An 8,629-nucleotide genomic window follows, 5' to 3' on the forward strand; every position below is an offset into this window, starting at 1 on the left:
AATTCAACATCAGCGAGGGTAAGGAATCATTTTTATATTACGTATACATTTGTACAACCACCGTATATAACAGGGGCCCGGGGTTTCCTCAAGCATGAGTAACATCACATTTCTTCCCCGCCCCTTATAAATTCCTTCAATGACTCCTGTATAGCAATTAGAAATCTTCCCATTGCACATGCCAAATTTAAAAATCTCATATTTATCAGCAAGCTAAGCGCTTGATCCCTGCTGGAAATTTCATAGGGAATAAAAAGGGGGTTCAAAAATGTTTTCCCTTCTTCTAAGAATCACAAGCAGTCTATGTGGTCCGTTGCATTTTACTTGCAATCCACTTGCAAAGACCTTGTTCGTTCATCATAGCGGTTTTTATCATCCGATCCGTGTTGCATGGGTTCAGGCCCACTCTAAATTTCAATATTGCATTTCTAAGTTTTGGATTAGGCATAGCCTCAATATAGGGGAATATTTGGTCATTGGTCCACCCGTTTATCAAGAACCGGGAGGACGATTTACTCCTCAAATAACCTAGATCTTCCTCTCGGGCCTTCAAATTAATAATAGCACGCAACGCCGACTTGGGAATCCGCCGCTCCGACTTCCATTGGTCTGGTTCTAAGGATAGTTTGACACATAACTTGTCTAGCCTGGGTCTAGCTTGGGACGCCCAATTATGTTCACTAGCCTCTATTTCATTTTTGCAGAGTTTTGCTATTTTGGCAGGCCCCTCTCCATTCATTCTCTGCCAAAAATTCAATACTGCTTGCATGCCCCGGAAATTCCAGGCCGTAAGGTGACATTCCACTCATACGTCCAGTATCATTGTTGCCGAGGGGAGCTCTAGCAGCTGTTTGACGCATTTACCCTCTTCTAAGTTCCAATCTGATTTACCTCCCATATATATTACCTCTACACCGTATTGGAACTGAGGGCGTACCAATGCATTAAAAGTCGTTTAAATTGGCTGCAGAAAGGGACCTCCGTATTTTTGCTTAAATTGTTTAAGGCACCACATTGAAGAGAGCGCCTTTGATTTGAGTGCCTGTATGTGATCCTTCCAGTTTAACTTATTGTCGAACCACATACCCAAATATTTATATCTATCCACTTCTTCCACTCTGACCTCTCCCAATTTCCAGTACAGGGAGGACTTCTTTTTTCCCAATACAATTATCTTGGTCTTTTCTAAGTTGATCATGAGGCGTTTTTATAGGCAATATTCATGAAAAATATCCATTTTTTTGCAAGCCCCGCTCTGTAATGTCCATTATCACTAAGTCATCTGCATATAACAGACAAGATATATGAGTTCCTCCCATCTTAGGACTTACCCCCCTGCACTACTCAATGTGTTGGGTAAGTCTGATAAAAATAAGGAAAAAACAGTGGGGCTAGGACACAGAACTGCCGCAAACCATTCATTATCTTCATTTTGTTAGACAGGGCTCCCTGGGATTCCAAGATAACCCTTGCCCAGTTACTTGAGTTCATTTCCTGGATTAGAGTGAGTACTGCCTTGTTGACTCCAAGCTCTGTTAACATACTCCACAGTAGACTACGGTCCACTGAATCAAAAGCCGCTCGGAAATCTACGAAGCAGCAAAACAGATTACCTCACACCTCGATTGCCTTCTTAGCCATTGCCCAGAGACTAAGGCAATGGTCAATTGTTGAATGGCCCTCCTGGAACCCACCTTGCTCTATTGGTATTAAGTTATACAGCTCTGCCCATTATTTCACTACGCCTAGTAGTATTTTCGAAAAACCTTTCTCCCCTAGATCCAGCAAGCTTATTAGGCGGTAATTCAGGGGTAGTGTAGCATCCTCCTTTTTATGAATTGGCCTCACAATCGCCCCCTTCCAACTTTCTGGGAAAACACCCGAGGTTATAATATGCGGAAAGGTAGCATTTAGAAACCTTGCCCACCAATCTGTGTTATTTTTTAATATGATTGCAGGTAGGTTATCTGGCCCTGCAGCTTTAGTTAGCTTTAGGGATTGGATGGTTTGTTTTATGTTTTGAATGGAGAAGTACAGCCCTTGTAGTTCTGCCTCCTCCTACCTTATTTCCAGGGTCTTTTCCCTATTTGAACCATTGTACAGTTTACTCAAATGGCCGGCCCAGTCGTCTTCATCCACTAAGCACCGCATTTCCTCCTGTACGTTTCCCTCTTTTACTAGGCGCCAGAATGATCTTATATTATTTGTGTTTATCACATCTAACATTGTATTCCAATTTTTGGCCATATATTCGAATTTACTATCCCTCAACTTATTTTTATATTCCTGTTTTGCCCCTTGAAGGCTCTCCAGAGTTCCCTTATCTGGCCTTTTCCATAGCTGTCTTTCTCATTTTCATACCCTCAATTTTAACTTCCTACGAATATATGACGTTAGCCCGCATAAAAACATCCCGCATACCATCATCCCGCAAAAATAATCCCGCAAGTACTATTAGTCCGCAAACTAAGAGATCGCAAACTTTTAAAACGAATATACCTTTAGCACGCATGCCTTTAAAACGAAAAGGCATGCATGTTAAAGGTATACTTGTTGTAAAAGTAGTAAAAGTAAGTAACAGTACCCTACCTTACACTACACTCTAATGTAGTACCCCTGCATCACCCACTCTTGACACACAGTCCATTACCTACATTTACACTACCCAGCACAACCCTCCCAACACTACCATAAAGCACTTTACTTTCCTACGCAAACACTACAACACTACCTTAATACACTACAAAGAGCATGACCCTACACAAACTCTACAATACTACCCTAAACCACTACACCCCAGCATGACCCTACACTACACAAACACTACAACACTGCCCTACACCCTAAAACACTACACCCCAGCATGACCCTACACTACACAAACACTACAACACTACCCTAAACCCTAAAACACTACCCTAAACCCTAAAACACTACCCCCAGCATTACCCTACACTACGCAAACACTACAACACTACCCTAAACCCTAAAACACTACACCCCAGCATGACCCTACACTACGCAAACACTACAACACTACCCTAAACCCTAAAACACTACACCCAGCATGACCCTACACTACGCAAACACTATAACACTACCCTAAACCCTAACACACTACACCCCAGCATGACCCTGCACTACACAAACACTACAACACTACCCTAAGCCCTAAAACACTACCCCCTGCATGACCCTACACTACAACACTACCCTAAACCCTATAACACTTCCCCTAGCATGACCCTACACTACAACACTACCCAAAACCCTAAAACACTACCCCCAGCATGACCCTACACTACAACACTACCCAAAACCCTAAAACACTACCCCCAGCATGACCCTACACTACAACACTACCCAAACCCCTAAACCACTACACCCCAGCATGACCCTACACTACACAAACACTACAACACTATGTCAGGAGTCACACTGTTAGTGCCTTGCAAGGAACACTGCCCTTCCCAGTTTTGAAGAGATCCAGAGTGATCGTTAAGCCAAGGATGGTTAATCTCTGGTTCAATCTCTGTTAGACTGAAATTCCAAGATGGCCGCCGCGATTGTCGCAATTGAAGATGAGGGGCGGCTCTAGTCTTCTGTTGAGTTGAGGAGCGGGTGCGCAGTACACTGCGCACTTCAAAATAGATTTTGTCGTGAGTGGCCGTTTATTCAAGTGCGCTCACGTTAGGAAGTTAATAATAATAATAATAATAATAGGGGGTCTTGTAAAGCGCTTGGTGGCGCACAACGGCGTGTCCCCGCGCTATGATGCGAGCGCTAGCAGGAGAGGGTACTAAGGTGGGAACCCACTACCGGGCATATAGAAATGTTTTTAGCTTGGCTCTGAAAATGGGCTCTGAGGGTTCCAGGCGCAACGCCACAGGAAGTTTGTTCCAGCTAGATGCAGCCAGATACCTGAAGGATCTGCCGCCCATACTTGCTTTGGACACCTTAGGAATGGACAGGCGCCCCGAGCCAGAGGATCTGAGGGAACGAGAGTTTAGATTCCAGTAAGAGTTTTCCTGGGTGTAGTTTAAGACACCGTTTCAGTAGAATTATCAAAAGGACTAGTGAGCGAGTGCAAGTACTCCTTAATTCCCAAGTAACTACTCGTTCGAGTCTTCTGACTTAACAGTTGTGAGTAGAACGTACCAGGTATATTCGAGTCAGTTGGAAGTAGCGTTCTTCAGTCAGAGTTCTTATCCTGAAGTAAAGTCTTGGAGAACTGTTTCCCTACGAAAGAGGTCGAGAAAACTTGTTCTGTGAAGGAGAAGCCGCAGCTACTCATCTCCCTTCAGTCCAATGGTTGAGGTGAGGTAGTTGGAAACTTCAACAACGAACATTGAAGCGTCTGAAGCCGAAGTAAGACTTTTCTAGCCATCTAGTGTGAACTTCAAAGTACTCCTTGCACCTGAATCTCCCCTTGCGCTATCCTTATCTTTCCTTCCTCTTTTCCCTCCCTTGTTCCTTTTTGCGCGCATCATCAAGAGTACAAGACTGTATCTACCGAACATTATAAACGCTAACTATTTACAAGAGAACTCACCAATGAAGACGGTAGAGTAAGTCTCTCAGAGTGTAGTATAAGGCATATTCAATAATTAGAGTTTACCAAGTATGATACTCTCTCTTCCAGAAAAATCAATCTCTTCATGGTAACTACTCACAACCACATACAGAGAGAAGCAAGACTCTGAAGACAGCTGGTAGGATAGATTAGTATTAGAGTTGTCATTCTGAAATTGTAGCAAGGAGTTGTTGCATGTATTCTTCCCTTTCCTTTGTGCGTTAGGAACCCAAGTGCAGTCCCGAGATCCAATTGGATTTAGAAGGACACGTGGGTGCCAGCTGTTGTCGGAGTGTCTCTCTTTTCTGTCCAATTCCCCTTTCCCCGTCTCTGGTGCAGTTGCTTGTTCAAGCGACGTCACTGGGGAGGGGGCGTTGGGAGTAAGCATCAATTCTGCCTCTGCGATAGAATCTGGGACCTGACACACTACCCTACACCCTAAAACACTACACCCCAGCATAACCCTACACTACACAAACGCTACCCTAAACCCTAAAACACTACACCCCAGCATGACCCTACACTACGCAAACACTACAACACTACCCTAAACCCTAAAACACTACACCAAGCATGACCCTACACTACGCAAACACTACAACACTACCCTAAACCCTAAAACACTACACCCAGCATGGCCCTACACTACGCAAACACTACAACACTACCCAAAACCCTAAAACACTACACCCAGCATGACCCTACACTACGCAAACACTACAACACTACCCAAAACCCTAAAACACTACACCCCAGCATGACCCTACACTACACAAACACTACAACACTACCCTAACCCCTATAACACTTCCCCCAGCACGACCCTACACTAAAGAACCACCACAACTCTACACTAACACAACACTACACTACACAATCACTACCCCAGCACGACCCCCACCCCAATAAAATTAACCCAAACCCACTTACCTCTCTCATCGTCGTGGTTTACAACGCAAATGCATTTACCATACATGCCTTTACAACGTATTTCGTTGTAAAGGCATGCGTGATAAAAGCACATGCGTTGTAAAAAAATGCGGTATGATGGTATGGGGGGTCAAAGACCTTGTGATATCATAATATGCGGCCTGAAAGTCCGCGGGATAAAAAATGCGGGATAATGGCTGCAAACCACTTCCTACACTCGTTATTAAACCACCCATTTGTTCTTGCTTTCCTCTTAAAAGCTGGCCCTACTTTTATCTGCATCCTTAGACAATTTACGATCTGCTCTATTGTATGCTCGTACTGGGTTAAAATTGTATCATCTCGCACCACTTCACCTACAGGCCTATAATCGATCATTACATTGTTAACCAATTTCAGGCTGTCCTCTGTTATACGAGTAGTTATACCTCTGGGGTATTCAATTTGTAAGGGAATCACTTTTTCTCTTCCCAACTCTTGTTCCATCTTTATTAATAATTGTAAAGGCCAGTGGTCGCTACCTTCGCACTGCAGTATTTCAAATCGTTCTATTTCCTTGAAATACCATGCGTTTATAAAGGCATAATCAATTGGGAAGTTCTGATTCCCTATGCGGAAAGTCTTCCTTGCAGGGCGGTCAGTGTTAGACCGTCCATTAGCACTAAATAGTCCTATGGATCCTAGAAATTTTACTAGATGTTTATCTCGCGCTGAATAACCTACGCCAGCAAAACTTGCTGCAGGTACTTGCGCGATGGTTAGAAGATCTTTAAAGAGTTTATCAGTATGGGATGGGTCTAGTTTATGATTAAAATCTCCTAAGATCATTATCAGATATGCTGCTTTTGCTGTGCTAATAGCCGCTAGATCCTTCTCTAGCAGCTCCAGTTGCTTTTCATAATCTATTATTGCACCTGGCTGAATATATACATTGATCACAACTATTAGTTCCCTTGTTCGCATACCCCTATATAATTCTACCTGGCAGGCTAATAGCCACCTACATTTCACTTTTTAATTGGTTATTTTATTTTCTCTTTTTGATGATACCAGCGTGATTAGCCCCTCTAAGGGGCGCCCTAGATTCATTCGTACTGCCTCTTTAGTGAGCATATAAAAGCCACCAATAGGTTTCACACAGTCAGGACTCTTGAAGGCACAAAATATCATAGCTACCAAACATTTCTCTAAAAGTGTCTTGGGATAGCTGCCTTCTGTACCCCCCTATATTCCATGCATGAAAGCGTCCATAGGCTGTGTGAAGACCCCAATTAATAATCCAGCTCACTCAACCCTTCGTCCATACTATTCCCCCAATTTATTGCAGATTTGGACAATAGGACAAATCGATTGCTCAGAGCAGGCCCTTGTATGCTATTTATTATTGTTACTTTTAGCCCTCTTTGGTATTTGTCAGTGCGCATTCTTCTATATTTGGCGCCTAATGTATCATCCTGTATTTGCTCCGGGCGTAAACCTGCATGATATGTAAGAGTCCTAATGTCCCCGAATTTGCTCTCGTCTCTACCAAGTAGGCAATCATACACAAAACATATTCCCTCCTTTTCCAGGTCTCCCTCTTCCTTTTTCATCATCTGCTTTACAAATTCGGAATAAAAAAGCACCTTTGTTACCTCCTTTCCATTAGGGTAAGTTATGAAGCCTATTTGTCTGATATCATCAGGTTGGAGCGGCTTAAGGGGTTCATTTTCCTTCATCGCTTTCTCCCACCCTTTGCCCCCATGGTTCCATATACACCCAAAGGTGCTCACTATTCTCATTATTCCTGATGTTCCTACTACCTCTCCCGACTGCAATTGCGGACTCTGACTTTGGGTGGGTTCTTATCCCTGGCGGTTCTAGGAAGGGCTCTCTCCTTATTCTCCTGTTAGTTTGATCGCCCTCCCCTCTATCCCCCGTTCTCCTCTGACTCTGCAGGCCTTTGGGTTGCAGGCTTCCACCGAGGATGTTCGTACTCGTCCCTATCCTTGTAGCTTTTTATATTGGTTCCCTCCTACCCTCGTTTTATTCCTTACTCCACCTCTTGGTGACTTCTTTTGAACCTGTATTGTCGTACCTTGTTTAATGCTCTTCCCTGACTGTGAATCCCTTACCTTTTTCAGCTTTGACTGATGCTTCCTTCTACTCATATGCTCGGATCTATACCTCTGAAAACGCCCATAAGATCTCCCTTTAATTACTAACATAGGGCATTTTGAGATATATTCTGTCGGGGGTTTTCGCTCTGTGTAATATCATCTTCTCTTGCACTTAATGAGACACATACCTACCGATCCCTCTTCTCCGCTACTGGGCGGACTATAGTCGGCATGCAGTTATTGATTTGTTTTAATTCATCTGCTATCTGTTGTAATTGGGTTTTATGGGTTTTCCCTTGCCCATTATTCTCAACTAAAGCTCCTAATATTGCCTGCAGAGTTTTTTGCATTAGGAACATCACCTCTAGTAATGATGAGGCCGGGGTTGCTGTCATTTCAAGTGCTAAGGATGACTGGGGAGTATCTGGAGGGATTGGACCCCGTAGGGTAATATCATCTCCCTTCATGCCCTGCCCATTAGCTGTCTGTTGCAATACTTCGTTATCTACAGAGGGGCTAACCCTTCCACCAAGGAAAAGGCGGGGTGATGACGATAACCTAGGTTGCAATGAGAACAACTCCCCTTTATTTACCCCCCTTGCTCACCCAGGTCTTGGTTCAACGCTGGGAGTAAAGAGTTGTTTGTTTAATTCATTACAATCCTTTGGCACATTGTATGATCCTTATTATGAGAACCACCTAGCACAGGGAAATTATCACTAACCTCCAGATTTATTAAAAAATATTTCCCCACAATTTTTTTTATAGATTGTCCCAAGGAAGTTCCACTTTCTTCATCTGCAGTGAGTAACGGTCTCTCTTGTCTGCTAGGTGTCGTCATTTCTTCTAAGAATTCAATGCTAGTGTCCGCCAATGCTTTTTGGAGCTGGTCCTTCTTGCTCTTTCTTAAAACATGGGCTTTCGGACCCATTTTTACCCCACATTCTTTCGCTTTTGGAGGCATTTCCCTATGCCCTTATTCCCTGTGGGATTGCCTAGCTAAGGAGGAGCAGATGCGGACTCCAAT

The sequence above is a fragment of the Lissotriton helveticus genome, chromosome 7 (genome assembly GCF_964261635.1).
Source record: "Lissotriton helveticus chromosome 7, aLisHel1.1, whole genome shotgun sequence".
NCBI classification, from domain to species: domain Eukaryota; kingdom Metazoa; phylum Chordata; class Amphibia; order Caudata; family Salamandridae; genus Lissotriton; species Lissotriton helveticus.